Source organism: Python bivittatus, unplaced genomic scaffold (genome assembly GCF_059951505.1).
Source record: "Python bivittatus isolate LINGU-HERP-01145 unplaced genomic scaffold, Pbiv_v1 ctg000340_np1212, whole genome shotgun sequence".
NCBI classification, from domain to species: Eukaryota; Metazoa; Chordata; class Lepidosauria; order Squamata; family Pythonidae; genus Python; species Python bivittatus.
Window position 1 is genome coordinate 16,380,898 of NW_028277056.1, and position 13,654 is coordinate 16,394,551.

Sequence of the window (13,654 nt, forward strand, 5' to 3'; positions counted from 1 at the left end):
TTACAGACATATGAAATGTTAGGCTGGTATGGCCCAGGAGTAGTTTGTCTTTCATTTGGATTCCCTGGGTTCTCCAGCAGTAGTTTTGTGCTAGCACTAAATACTTATGCTAAAGCAAATTCCTGATCTTCTGTGGTACAGCTGATCATAGCAACTCTGCCTGAGATTGATGGTCAAAAATTGTATAAAGTAGCATGACTTTTTATCCATATTGAAATTCTGCAATAATTATCTTAGGTTTTCAACTGAAATCTCCCCATTAATCATTATGTTTGGCTAAGATCAAATTGCACTGAATATGACTTACATTGAGGAACAATTCCAGGCTAACACTTAAAAGGAGTTTTCTTTTTGCTTATCCACGTTGCTTTTGTAGGCAGATCAGAGGTAAACCCTTGACTTTCCAGTCAGCCTTGTAATTCAGTGGCAAAAGTACTGCTAATCAATATTAGATGAAGAAGTAATCAAACTGTAGTAAAGAAGAGACTTGCTTCATTCCAGTAGCAGTTGGTTCTGCAACATGGGCCCTTCCACTGAAAACACAGAGTTACTGTAGATGTTAAATGCATTTGTGGTGGGTCTCACAAAATGGACCATTGATGCTCCACATCTGTATGGCACTGGGAAGTCCTGCAAGTAGCTTGATTCTAAAACCATGTAAAGCTTTACATATCATTCTGAGCACCTTGAACTGTGTTTGGACAAATCCGAATACTGCTGAAATTGTTTCTATATGGGCTTTATGTGGGATCTTTAGGAGGCCCTAATCACCACTCCTGTGGGACAGCTGCAATTTCCTTATCATTTTTAGGGTGGCCTCATGAAAAGCATATTACAATAATCCAATCTTGAGGTTTCCAGTGCATGCATTACCACAACCAAGTTTCTTTTCTCCAGATTGGCCATCAAAAGCTGATGAAAGGCCTTCCTTGCCTCAGTGTTATATGGAAATCCAACATCAAGGTTGATTCCAGAAGGACTCACAAATTGCAATCCTGATCTTTATGTGAGACTGCCTCCTCATTTTTCTCTCAAGCCTTGAGTCCAGTTTCTGAATAAGTATGTTAATGTTATCTTCAGCTTTAATTTGTTCTTCCACACCCAATCCCTTTCAGCCTCATAACAGTAAAGATGTCCAACCACGAGCTTTCAGGAAAGAAGTAGAGCTGAGTAGCATCACATATTGATGACAACTAGCTACAGATCTATGAATGTTCCTTCCCAGTGGCTTTAAATAGATGCTAAATAACAGAGGGATCAAACAAACATAATACAATATCACTTTTCATGGAACCACTGAAAACAAATTCCCAGCTCCCTCAAGTGTTCTAACAAGGTACCATTGCTTAACTGCAACCATTCCACAAACCATCAAATACCATGATCTCCAATACAGGACAGGAGACACTGTGGTAAGTTTCTGGAAGATTTTGGTATTCCACATCTTAACCAGTTAATTGCTAAAACATCTGGTCAGCTTGAGAAAACATCCCCCAGAGCTTCCTGGAATCTAAAAAAAAATCTATCAGCATCTCAAGGTGGGCCAATCTTATCTGATCTTTACCCTGTAGAAGGGAATATCCTACAAGAGCATTACTAGTGATCTCTCTGTGCCAACCAAATCACATCCTAGACCAGTATATATGGACTATACCGTTCCAGGACAAAAGCAACAATGTAATCTGTGTTATGGGTACATTCTGAAACAATCTGTGAAGTTTATGAAAGGTGTAAAAGCCATGACATTGTGGACTAGACCTATTAAAGCAGTGTCAGCTTGAATGTTGAAGTCCATCAAGACCAAAGCTTTATGGTTTCTAATACTGCCTCTGAGTCCCCTTGCAAGAACTTAGTCTGGGACTATCAAGGTAAAGGATAGCCAGTAAACTATCAGAATCTATCTAATAACAAGGTACATACCCTTGAAACGATAAAGTCCTGGATTGGGGGTGGGGGGATCTTTCTTATAGATCCTTATAGTCTATCACAATAGTCCCTCTCTGACAAATTTGCACAACTCTTTTATAATATAGCCAAACAGCCCCTGTCCATACTACATCCTGCCAGTTTCCATTATACTCATGCCAAATGATGAATATTATGTTTTTATTAGAAACTGATCTAGTATTCAACAGAAGAGCATCAAGACTAGATCAGGACCCATGAATTATTCCAGGACATAGAGGAGGTGGAGGTAGGAACCTTTATAACTGAAGTGGTCCTACCTCCCTTCTCAGATCTGATGTTTTTCCTTCTATCCAATCCTTCAAAAGTAACACCATGAGTGCTGCTGGTGGATAATAAAACACAAGTACCTTCCAGTTAACCACAGAAATGGGAAGAAAAACAGGACAAGCACCCACATACAAATACAGAAACAGCAAATTAACAAAAAAATGAGCAACTACAAGAGACAAGCCCTCTATCCTTCATCTGTTTGTAAAACTACAAATCAAATCCATAGACACCACCACTGACCTTCTAAATTACAACTCATGTGTACAAGATTCACCCATAGCTCTGGCTGAGCTCATATCTTCATTTATCCATCCTACCAGCTCTCTCCTAGAAAATGTATTAAAATATGACTTTGCCAATGTTCATAGGCTCTTATCCTGGAACAGCCCAATATTCCCCACTACTATCCAATCTTGGCAAAAAAAAAAAAAAAAAAATTCTTGTTGCCCTCCAAAGAAGTAACACCAAGGGGCAAGCCTCTTTGTTTCAGGCCTGGGCTAAATATCCAACTTATCTTTTTGAGCCCTCTTACCTGGCCTCAGATGTAGTGTGGATTGGTGCTGGTGCTGCACAAAAGCAGGTATGGTACTACCGTGATTACTGGTGCTGCCTTTGGACATGTTTCGAACCTAGGCTAAATAGCCTGCCCACTCCAGGAGGGACTCCAGGAGGGTAGACCTCAGACAGGTGACTGCTGGTGGAAGCACTACACAAAGAGTAGGAAAGATAAAACTTCTTCAAAGAAACCAGGAGATGTTATGAATCCCACCTCAGATTTTCCTGGGAAAACTTTTTTTTCCCCCTAATTATCATTATCCCTTATGGTCTTCATTCTTTCTAGGGTGGGGAGTTTCTTAAGTTCTAGTTAGGATCTCCAAGTCTGCATTATCCCTTTCCCTTAGGATGTGCTTATGCAAGCAGCATGTTAATTGACTTTTGTAACTAATACTTATGTCATCAAATTTGGAGAGAGCTTAAGGTAGAAGCACAGCTGCCCAATACTTTTATTTATTTATTTTTTTAAGTCTAAAAATGAACACATTGCTCTGGTGACTCCCACCATGTTGAAGGGCTCCTGCTTTCTTGAATGAGATTAATGGCTTCTTTCTGGGAAAGAAGAAAGATGGAGTCAAGTTTTATGAACAGTTTCTTGCAATTACTTCCCCAGGAGAATTTCAGCCAACCGGCAGCTCACTCAATCTTGCTTTTCCTCCCTTGATAAGTTTTTATCAAAAGCCTGCCATGATTCTCAGATGGGGCACCTCTCCCGGCTGGTGTTTTGAAATGTCATCCGTCCTTGAACTTTGCCACCTCAGCAAAACCACCCGGCCTATGGAACCTAAAATTTGTCCAGGATGGATTGTCATTTAAATTTGTGCAGTTTCAATAGAGTTGCTATGCCCTCTCTGAGTGGCACTGACATACGGTTCATTGATTCTGAGGCTTGAAAAATTTGAGAGGCTCTCTTTATTTCCTCTTGCTGTTTTGACTGCTCTGTTTAGGCCAATGTGACAATTTGCTTTATCACAGGGGGGAAAAAAAGTCTGTCAGATAATTTAGATTGATTAATGAATAGGTGAAATATAAATATATTTACAGATTAGTAAATCCATACAATAGATGCTTTCCCTTCTCAGCTAACAAAAGACATTGTTTCTTCTCTGTGTCAGGTAAAATTACACTTTTAAGTGAGGTAAATATAGACTTTATGCACATATTTTCCAGGAAGTAAGTTCCACTGTCTTTCATTTTGTTCAGGGTAGGTAAGATTCAGCACACTTATCAGTGAGTGTACTGGCACTTGTTTTGAGTAAACATATGTCAGCCTTGGAAGGAATGGTCTGTTTTCAATGCTTTTATTGATTGATTGATCATATTTATATAGCCGCCCATCTCACAAAAAAGTGACTCTGGGCAATGTACAACACTCAATTAAAAACCCATAAATACATATAAAAACAATCATTAAAACTATCAAAACTGTAAAAAACACACAAAAGAAGAGAGAATGATATTAACTGTAAAAAGGGAACCATTGGAAAATCTCCCTGGTTCCCTGGGAACCCCAGGCCTGGTCACATAGCCAGGTCTTGAGGGACTTGCGGAATATTAAGAGGGATGGAGCTAACCTAAATTCTTGGGAGAGAAGATTCCACAAGGTGGGCACCACGGCAGAGAAGGCTCACCTCCTGGGACCCACCAAATGGAATTTCCTGGCAGGCAGGACCAACAGCATGCCTTCTCTGCCAGACCTGATGGGACAAACAGATGTAACTGGGAAGAGGTGGTTCCTCAAATAACCCGGCCCCATGCCATGAAGGACTTTAAAGGTCAAAACCAGCACCTAAAAAATAAGCCTTTTAGAGGCTTAACAATATAGAATATATAAAATATTATCTCTTTATTTTCATGGTAGTTCTTTACCTATAATGGGCATTACCTATTTTTTTATTAACTACAATTATCCCAAAGTGCAGCTATGAAATAGGATTAAAAATCAATTAATGTAAAAACCATTAAATGGCAGCATTTTAAAAGCTAGGAGAACAGGACTTATGAGATACAGCATGTTCAGTTAAAAATCCAAGTGAATGCATTTTCAGTTTCTGCTGAAAGTTTATGAGGATTGGAACCTGCTGGAACTGAATAGAATGTAGAGGTGCTTCTTTGAGTTGTCTCACAGTGAATGTCTGGCAAATGCATGATTGTGAAGAGCACATTAATGACACAGACCATTGCAGAAGGCACAAGTATCCAGGTAAAAGATTATTTTCTATGTGAATAGAAGCCTCTTCAACAAGAAACTTCAGCTTTAAGGAGAACTTCAACATCACATAAAATGGATCACAGTTACCCAGTCTTGAATTCACCAGTGCATCACTCACTATGTATATGAATGGCTAGAAGAACAACCCACAAGACAGATGTTGCTGGAAAATGACTCTTTTGTATTTGGAAGCCTGCCCCAGTTCTATCCAGAATTATCTGAGTAGAGTTCCTTTTTTTTTTCAAATAGTAATTTTATTAAATATTACAATTGCAAAGATAAAAACAAATATAAACTAAAAAAAGAATAAAAAGAAAAAATAGAAGATACAGAAAAGAAAAAAGAAAAAAGAATATAATAAAGAAAAAGAAAAGAAATATAGAATGAAATGACTTCCCCCTTCATCACAAGTATAAACAATTTTAGTAACTTATCACCTTCTCTTAAAATACAACCAGTGACCTCTTCTTGGTGTATCCCATCTCTTATCTGTAAACAAATCCTTAAAGTTGTTTCAGTCCTGATCAGCAAAAGTCCATTAAGGGTTACTAGCGATAACATAATATCTATTTTAACCTTGATCAAATAAACCAACTTTATATTCCTTCTACTTTTAACAATTTTGATCTTTAGTCTCTTCAAATAATGTCCTAGAACTTGATTTCTTTTGATTTTTTTCTTTGTCCCTTCTCACAAAATTCTTCAGAGCTTTAAAAAGCCTCTTTTGTAAATCCAATATGGGAAAATTATCCAGGTCACTCTCTTGGTTTATTATTTGTATATCCCTTTTAATTATTAAGATATCAGCTGGCTTCTTTTGTATGTCCAGTGTAGCATTTTTTCCATATCATTCTTGTAGCCTGTCCTTTTTAAATCCACTTTCAGATAAGTCTCATTCTTGTCAGATAAAACTTGTTCCTCTTCCATAACATCTTTGAAACCCAGTATATCTATAGAAGCAGACACTCTTAAAATTAACTTCTGGGTCCATTGTTCAAAAATATCCTTAAACTTGTATTTAAAACTTCTTTCACTAAAATTGAAGGAAACTCACCTGGTGAGTTTTCAGACTTGTCGATCCAAAGGTTCCTAATAGCTAAAAAGCAGCTAACAAGCAATTTCCAAAAGTGATTAGAAAAGGAAGCATGCAAACCTAGTGTCCTTTTGAAGGTGCCAACCACCGTTTGAGCAAAAAGTTGGCTATTTCCTCATCTCCCAGAGCTCTAAACCCTCTGGAGACCACAGTCTTGCAGTCTCCTTGTGAGGAGCAACTGTCTGGAGTATTTGTGGGTGATCCCAAGTCCTGTTCTTGTTGTTGGCTCCATCTTTAGTTCACCATTTCTTCCCCAGAAGTCCCATTTCTTCCCTGGAAATTCCAAATTATTTGAGTAGAATTCCTAAGCCCCAAATGACCACATTTGTATGGATCACAAAAGTCCTTTGTATAGGAGAAGTTCCAGGGTCTGGATAATGAGATGTAAACTGTGTAAATGAGCAGCAGGTGGAGATAACTCTCAAGTTTTGCCTCCTCTTTTCATCTTTCCTTCACTTTATACCTGCAAAGGGTAACTGTGTCCCGTCTCCTTTATCTGAGGAAGCTATCCCTGCATTTGATAACCCTGAATGATTCATTTATTTTTATGGAGCCTTTTTATTTCTTTGCTATCTCTAAAGATGAGCACACCCTGCTGTTTTTCATTTGCAATGCAGTGGGTTTTTGACAACTGTCAGAAAAAAGCCTATGTGAAATTTATTGTTTATCTTTTATTATGGACCTATGAATTTAGCACTTTGTGAAGTAAGTGATATCTCATAGTATTTCCTCCTCTTTGAATTCTGGTCTGTAATCTACCTGCCCCCTCTCCAATTCTTAGGGAGTATTCCATGGCTATTGACCACACTCAATTCATAAATAGTTATTCAGATGCTCTTTTCACCCTTATGTTTTTCCCTTCAGGCCTGCAGAAATAAAACATTTTCTCTCTAATGCTAGATGATGTCAGTGACTACATAAACACCAGGACTTGGCGAATGAATTGGTTTTAGAAAATAATATAGATGATAGATGATAGATAGATAGATAGACAGACAGACAGACAGACAGATCACAAGTGAACTGTAGGATAAGCTAATGTTATTTTTCCTAATTCAGAGATGAAGTATTGTAACTGGTAGTTTCAGGAGGGAAAAGCCTAAATTACTAGGCTGGTGAATAATTATTTCCCCAGCTCCAACAGTAGTTCATTATTTAAGAGATTAATTAGACTTGCGGAATACTTCTATCCAGTGACATTCATATCCTGCATTCTTTATTCAAATGCAAAAAACATGCTCAGAATGCTTTTGCAAAATAAATAGCATAATTTACCCAAGGAAATGATATAAAGTGTCTTATTTTCTTTTCTAGATGGATTATAAACTACCCCCTCTGGAGTTTCCCATCCTTTCCTGCCTCCCCACTCCATTCCCAGGGAACCATAATGCAAAGAATGTGCATTTCATCAAAGCAGGAGCAACTTTCATCTGTTATGTTATTTTAAAGCTCTGCTTTGGGAATTATATGCAAATTACTCCATACCAAAAATTGCAACCCTTTTTTTGTTTCTTGTTTTTGAGTAAAGGAAAAAGAAAACCCTATGGGTTTAAAAATGAGCCCTCAAAATCACGGGTGGTGGAATATTGCAGAGGTTCTAATATTTGGTGGGTGGGTATGCTTAGAACTGAGGTGCATTATCAAGGGTCTCTTGCAAAACATCTGCCGTGGGTGTTTTGCAGTTCATGCAACGTGCTAGACTAGGCTAAAATGGGTTTGGGAGTTCATGGTTCAACAGGGAGTAGGAGTTTAGCCTTTGCCCTGGCTTCTTGTATAAGCCATCCTATCCCATTAAGACATGGTGCGGCTGATTTGTTTATTTGCTTGTATTTGTACCCTTATGTTTGTCTGTATTTGTTTAGGAGCAAGGATGATGTTAAGCTAGATGAACAGTCATAAAGTGCCAATTTGCCCAAACTTATTTTGCTTTCACCTCAAGCCTATCCATTCAGAGGCAAATGTGGGGTTTTTTGGCACATTTCTGAACACAGCATTATTTTGCAACCACTCTCCAGATTTGGCAGCATGATGACGGTGATGATGATGATGATGATGATGATAACAACAGTAATAACAACAACAATGGATCTTACGAAGTCATCTCTATCATTATTAGTGCATTAAACAAAATAACAAACAGATTAAATACATGTTCACCAGAACTAAATATTTCAGCTATATCAACTGTGGATCTACCAAAAAACAAAAACAAACTCAAACAAACCCTTCTTACTGGACATGTATCTTAAGATATTTTGCACTGGGCTGGCATTGCCTGTTAACATAACCTTGGGGTGTGTGTGTGTATGTGTGTGTGTTGTGTATATGCTTTAAATATTGAGCAGCCAGTCAGCCTCTGCACTCTTGTTTTTCATCTTCAGCAAGAGAGTCCTTATGTTTTTCTCACTTCCAGCCATCAGAGTGATATCATCAGCATATCAGAGGTGGTTGATTTTTCCTCCAGCAATTTTAATTCCATTACCATTTCTTCTAGCCCAGCATTTCCCATGACATATTACACAAACAGGTTAAATATGTAAGGTGACGGTATGTAATCTTGGCATACCTTTTCCCAATTTTGAACCATTTGGCTGTTCCATATTCCAGTCTAGCTGTTCCTTTGTGGTCATCATACAAATTCTTTAAGAGGCAGATGAGGTGGCCCATTATTCACATATTTTTGAAGGCTACTCATAGTTTTTTATGATTTACACAGTCAAAAGCCTTTGTATATTCAGATACTTTTTGGAATGCCCTGCCTTTTTTATTACCCAGTGGATGTTAATGATTCAATCTCAGCAGCTACTGCTTCTTCTGTATCCATTTTATACATCAGGCAATTCTTGTTCCAACAATTCTTGTTGAGGTCTGATTTTTCAGAATTATTGTACCACCATGTGAGATGCATGTAGTTCTTTGGGAGTTTGTCATTCTTGAGTATTGCCTTTCTACTGAATATAAATTGTTATTTTCCAGATCTTGGCCACTGCTATTTTCCATACTTGCTTACAAAGTACAAGTAGCACTTTAACTGAATCATCTTGTAAAAGTTTAAATAGTTCTGATGATATCTCATCAATGTCTGCAGCTTGGTTGCTGGCAATATTTTCTAGGACCTGTTTAATTCACTTTCTAGAATATCTGGCTCTAGTTCAGTGAACAAACCTTCATTTATATCACTGAACTGGAGACCTTTTGGCTGGTGTGGGTCTTCCGGGCTGTGTGGCCGTGGTCTTGAAGTCTTGTTTCCTAACGTTTCACCAGCACCTGTGACCAGCATCTTCAGAGTGCAGGAGCACAGACAGGAGCAGTTCTCTCTGCTCCTGTCTCCGCTCCTGCACTCTGAAGATGCCGGTCACAGGTGCTGGCGAAACGTTAGGAAACAAGACTTCAAGACCACGGCCACACAGCCCGGAAGACCCACACCAGCCATCGTATGCCGGCTGTGAAAGCCTTCGACAATACATTGGAGACCTTTTGTTGTTGTTTGTTGTTGTACATGTTTTCATGTATTACTACTATCTCTTTTTATATCTTCTTTCTTCAGAAGATTTGTGTCTTCTCTGTATCATGCCTATCTTTGCATAAAAAGTTTCCTCAGCTTCTGTAATTTTAAAAACTCTTGCTCCTCCCATTCCATTGTTAACCTCAATATATTTGCACTGCTTATTTAGTTGTACATCTTTGTCTTTTCTTCTTCTTCTCTGGAAATCAGTCTTTAACTGAACACATTTTTTTTTCTGTTGCATTTTACTTTCCACCTATTTTTTCTTCAGCTACTTTCAACTTCTCATCAGCAGCTGTTTTGCCATCTTTTCCTTTTTTTGAACTTCAGAATTTTTGGTTGTTTGCTTAAACTTTAACAACATCCAGAAGTCTTCAGCACTCTATTAAATCTAATCTTTTAAATATTATTTTCCTTCACTGCATAATTATATCAAATATTATTATGACATTATTTCTTGTTGTTCTGATGAATTGATTTGTTTTCTTTGGTTTAAGAAGTAATTTTGCAAGAAGTTCAAGATGTGATCCTTAATCTTACCAAGTCTTACTTTTGCTGACTGAATAGACCTTTCCCATCTTTACTTGCAGAGTATATAGTCACTTTGATTTTAGGGTTGTTCATCCATTGATGTCTATGTATAGAGTTATTTTTTAAAATGTTGGAAGAAGTTACTTGCTGAAAACACTGAATTTCTTTGGCAGAATACTTAATGGCCATTTGTCTTAGCTGTATGCCACTGAAATCCAGGGGTGTGTTAAATATGTTTTACAATGTTTTATAATGACACTACTCCCCCAAAGCAAAGATCTGTACCAAATATGTCATGCTATCATGCCTTAGGCTACACCAAAGATACCCAGTATGAGAAGAACAGATGGCAAATTGGTGCAAAAATGTAATGTCAAAGGAAGGAAGGAAGGAAGGAAGGAAGGAAGGAAGGAAGGAAGGCAGGCAGGCAGGCAGGCAGGCAGGCAGGCAGGCAGGCAGGCAGGCAGGCAGGCTTATGTCAAGGAACACATTACAAAATGAAGATGTAATGAAGGCCATTTATCCCATGCTGTTGTAAACATTTGGGGGATTTGCAATCCTCATCCTAAAAAGAGGTGGTGGTTGTTTTTTTAAGCTCACATCAGAATCCAGTTCAAAGACTTAGACTTGTATGGAAGCAAGAAAATGGAAGATCCTAAGCATAAAAACACATAATGCTGACTCTACACAAGAGGTCAACGCTAGTCAGCACTTGGATGGAAGAATTTGGAGCCTGATCACAAGTCTCAGGGGTTCTGGAGAAATGTACTTTCTCTATTACCTACTAACATTTTTGGAAACATAACAACCTAAGAAGAACCAAGTTGGTTCAAACTAAAAGACTATCTAGTCCAACATTCTTTTCTCAAATGACTCTGAAGAAGACCAGGAACACAACATGAAAGTAATAGCATAGTCCCACAAAATGGCTACATGATGGACTAGGTGGGTTGTGGCAATCTAAAATTATATTTGTCTTTTTAAAAGGGTGAAAATGCTTAGTTTTCACTTAATTTAATTTAAACTTCAATGTGTACTTTTGGGACATGATCATCTCTAGAGCAAACACAGAGCAGATATATCATATAGAGCATACAGCTGTATGTGATATTTGAAATGTCCAAAATGCTGGAACTATGTTTTCATGTTACAGTTCTAATTTATTCTGAAGGTTTAAAACCAACACAATAAAAAAAACAGCAAATGTAATACAAAATGTGCAGATTAAGATTATATTAGTCTGATTTTCTGGATTGAAATAGTTGAAACAAATGTTATGAGATGTTGTTGAAGTGATCGGTCCTGCCTGGAATGTACACAGTTCTGTTCCTTTAGATGGCAGGATTTCATGTTATTGAAAGGCTGAGCAACATAATGGTGTCCTGCTTTCAATTTCAGAAATGCAGGCATGTATTAATGATGAGAAAGGAACAGAATAAATTAATCTTTAAGTGATTTGGGGAAAAACTTGCCAAATTAATAAATTTGATCTGGAATTCCCAGGAGTTCAGAATAAGATTATCCAGGAAATAAATCTGAAACGAAGTGGCAGGTTTCCAGATCTGCCTTATCTTAGCAGAGCCACATTTCATGTTGAGTGATTAGACACTTACTCAGCAGAAATAGCCTTAGGTTTTGTCGACCTTGGCAGCATTATTGGGGTTACATTTGCATACTTATTTACATGCGTGACCATTGCCTAAATTTTCTGGCACATTAAACACAAAAGCAGCCTATCTTCCATGTCTTCATGGATGTCTCTCTTTCCTCCTTCAGTTAAAAAGAATGCACTGAATTCATTTATTTCAGGAATCCACTCATGGTAGAACTTGTAATGCAAGGGAAGGAGAGAGGCACAATGAGAGAGAGAGAGATTTGGGATACGAGTGTTACTGTTGGGGGCCACTGGGAGGAGGTTAGTCAGAGTGAGTTTGCCATTGTTTGTCCATCTAGGGGGTGGCAATCCGGCTGGATTGTTGCCATTGGAGGTTCAAGAGGCAGTGGCCATGCTGGCCAGAGACTGAGATGGAGACCTTGTGCTGCTGGCATGGATAGAGTCGCCCAGCCACATTTCTGCAGTGTTAGAACAACTCGACCTGTGCTGGGGGGAGATGGTATGGCACAGTGTTTCTTTTGGTCACTGGATCACAAGGCTGCCCAGGACACTACCCAGGAGTTTGAGTACTGCCTGGTTTCCTCTTTGGGGGAAATGGAGGGATGTGACTGGCTGAGGGGTGAAGGGGCAGTGGCAGTAGCCATATCTTGAAGGGTGTGGGGTTTCCCCTGTTAGAAACCAACCATCCTCCCTTGGGTGAGAGCTATGGGGGGGATTGGGTGTGTGTATGTGGGTGTGGTGTATGGATTAGAGGGTGAGGCTGCCCAACTGGTGAGTGCAGTTGGTGGGGGAGGCTGTGGTTAATTGGTTGTGGAAGGGAGGGGGTTCCTCTGAGACCTCCATGACACTGAAAGTGTGAGCTGAAGTGCCTGGAGAACTCAGTTCCCTTCTCTCTTTGGATGAATGAATGATAATTGGGAAGTGATGTGGGGATACCCTGTTTTAGGCACTGAAGGGCAAGGGTTGAACTCCGGGGGCTCAGGGATGGGACGGAATATCACGGTGGTGATGTGTATGAGAAGGTATGGTGGGAGGCTGGAGGGCAGGCTGCTCTTGGGGAATGACCCCCCCATGAGTTCTGGCCCCCAGATCTCAATCCCAGTTCCTGGTCAGCAGGTCTTCAGAGGAGCAGAATGGCAGTAGTGCATCCATCCTGGCTCTCCTTGACTCTTGGCAGCTTTTGATACCATCAACCATGGTATCCTTCTGGATTGCCTTTGGGGATCAGGAGTGGAGGCACTGTATTATGCTAGTTCACTTCCTTCCTACAAGGCCAATACCAGTCAGTATTGATTGGGAATGAGAGATCCCGCCCTCAACCCATACTATGTGGGGTGCCACAGGATTCAGTACCCTCTCCACTCCTGTTTGACATCTACATGAAGCCGCTGGGTGAGATCACCTGTCACCATGGGCGAGGTATCATCAGGATGCTGATGATACTCAATTGTATCTGTCCCTGATGAACTAAGTGTTGCTATTGATGTCCTGTCCCAGTGCCTGGAGGCTGTGGGGGTCTGGATGGGGAATAATATGCTTCATCTGAACCCTGGCAAGACTGAGTGGTTCTGGATGTTAGGGCCTTCTGATTCTGGGACTTTACCATCTCTGGTACTGGATGGGGTTGTACTGCCCCAAACAGACCCGATGTGAAATCTGGGGGTCCTCCTGGACTCACAACTCCTGAATGATTCTGGGTAGCTTGCAGTCTAAAAACACAGGGGGAAAAACAATAAAGAGAGTGTCTGGACAACCCTACCCCACATCTATCTGCCTGCCTGCCTGCCTGCCTGCCTGCCTGTCTATCTATCTCCCAGAAATCATGGGAGATAACCTGGCAATGTCATGAATAAGAGCCAGTTTGGTGTACTGGTTAAGGCATCAAGCTAGAAACCACAAGACCAT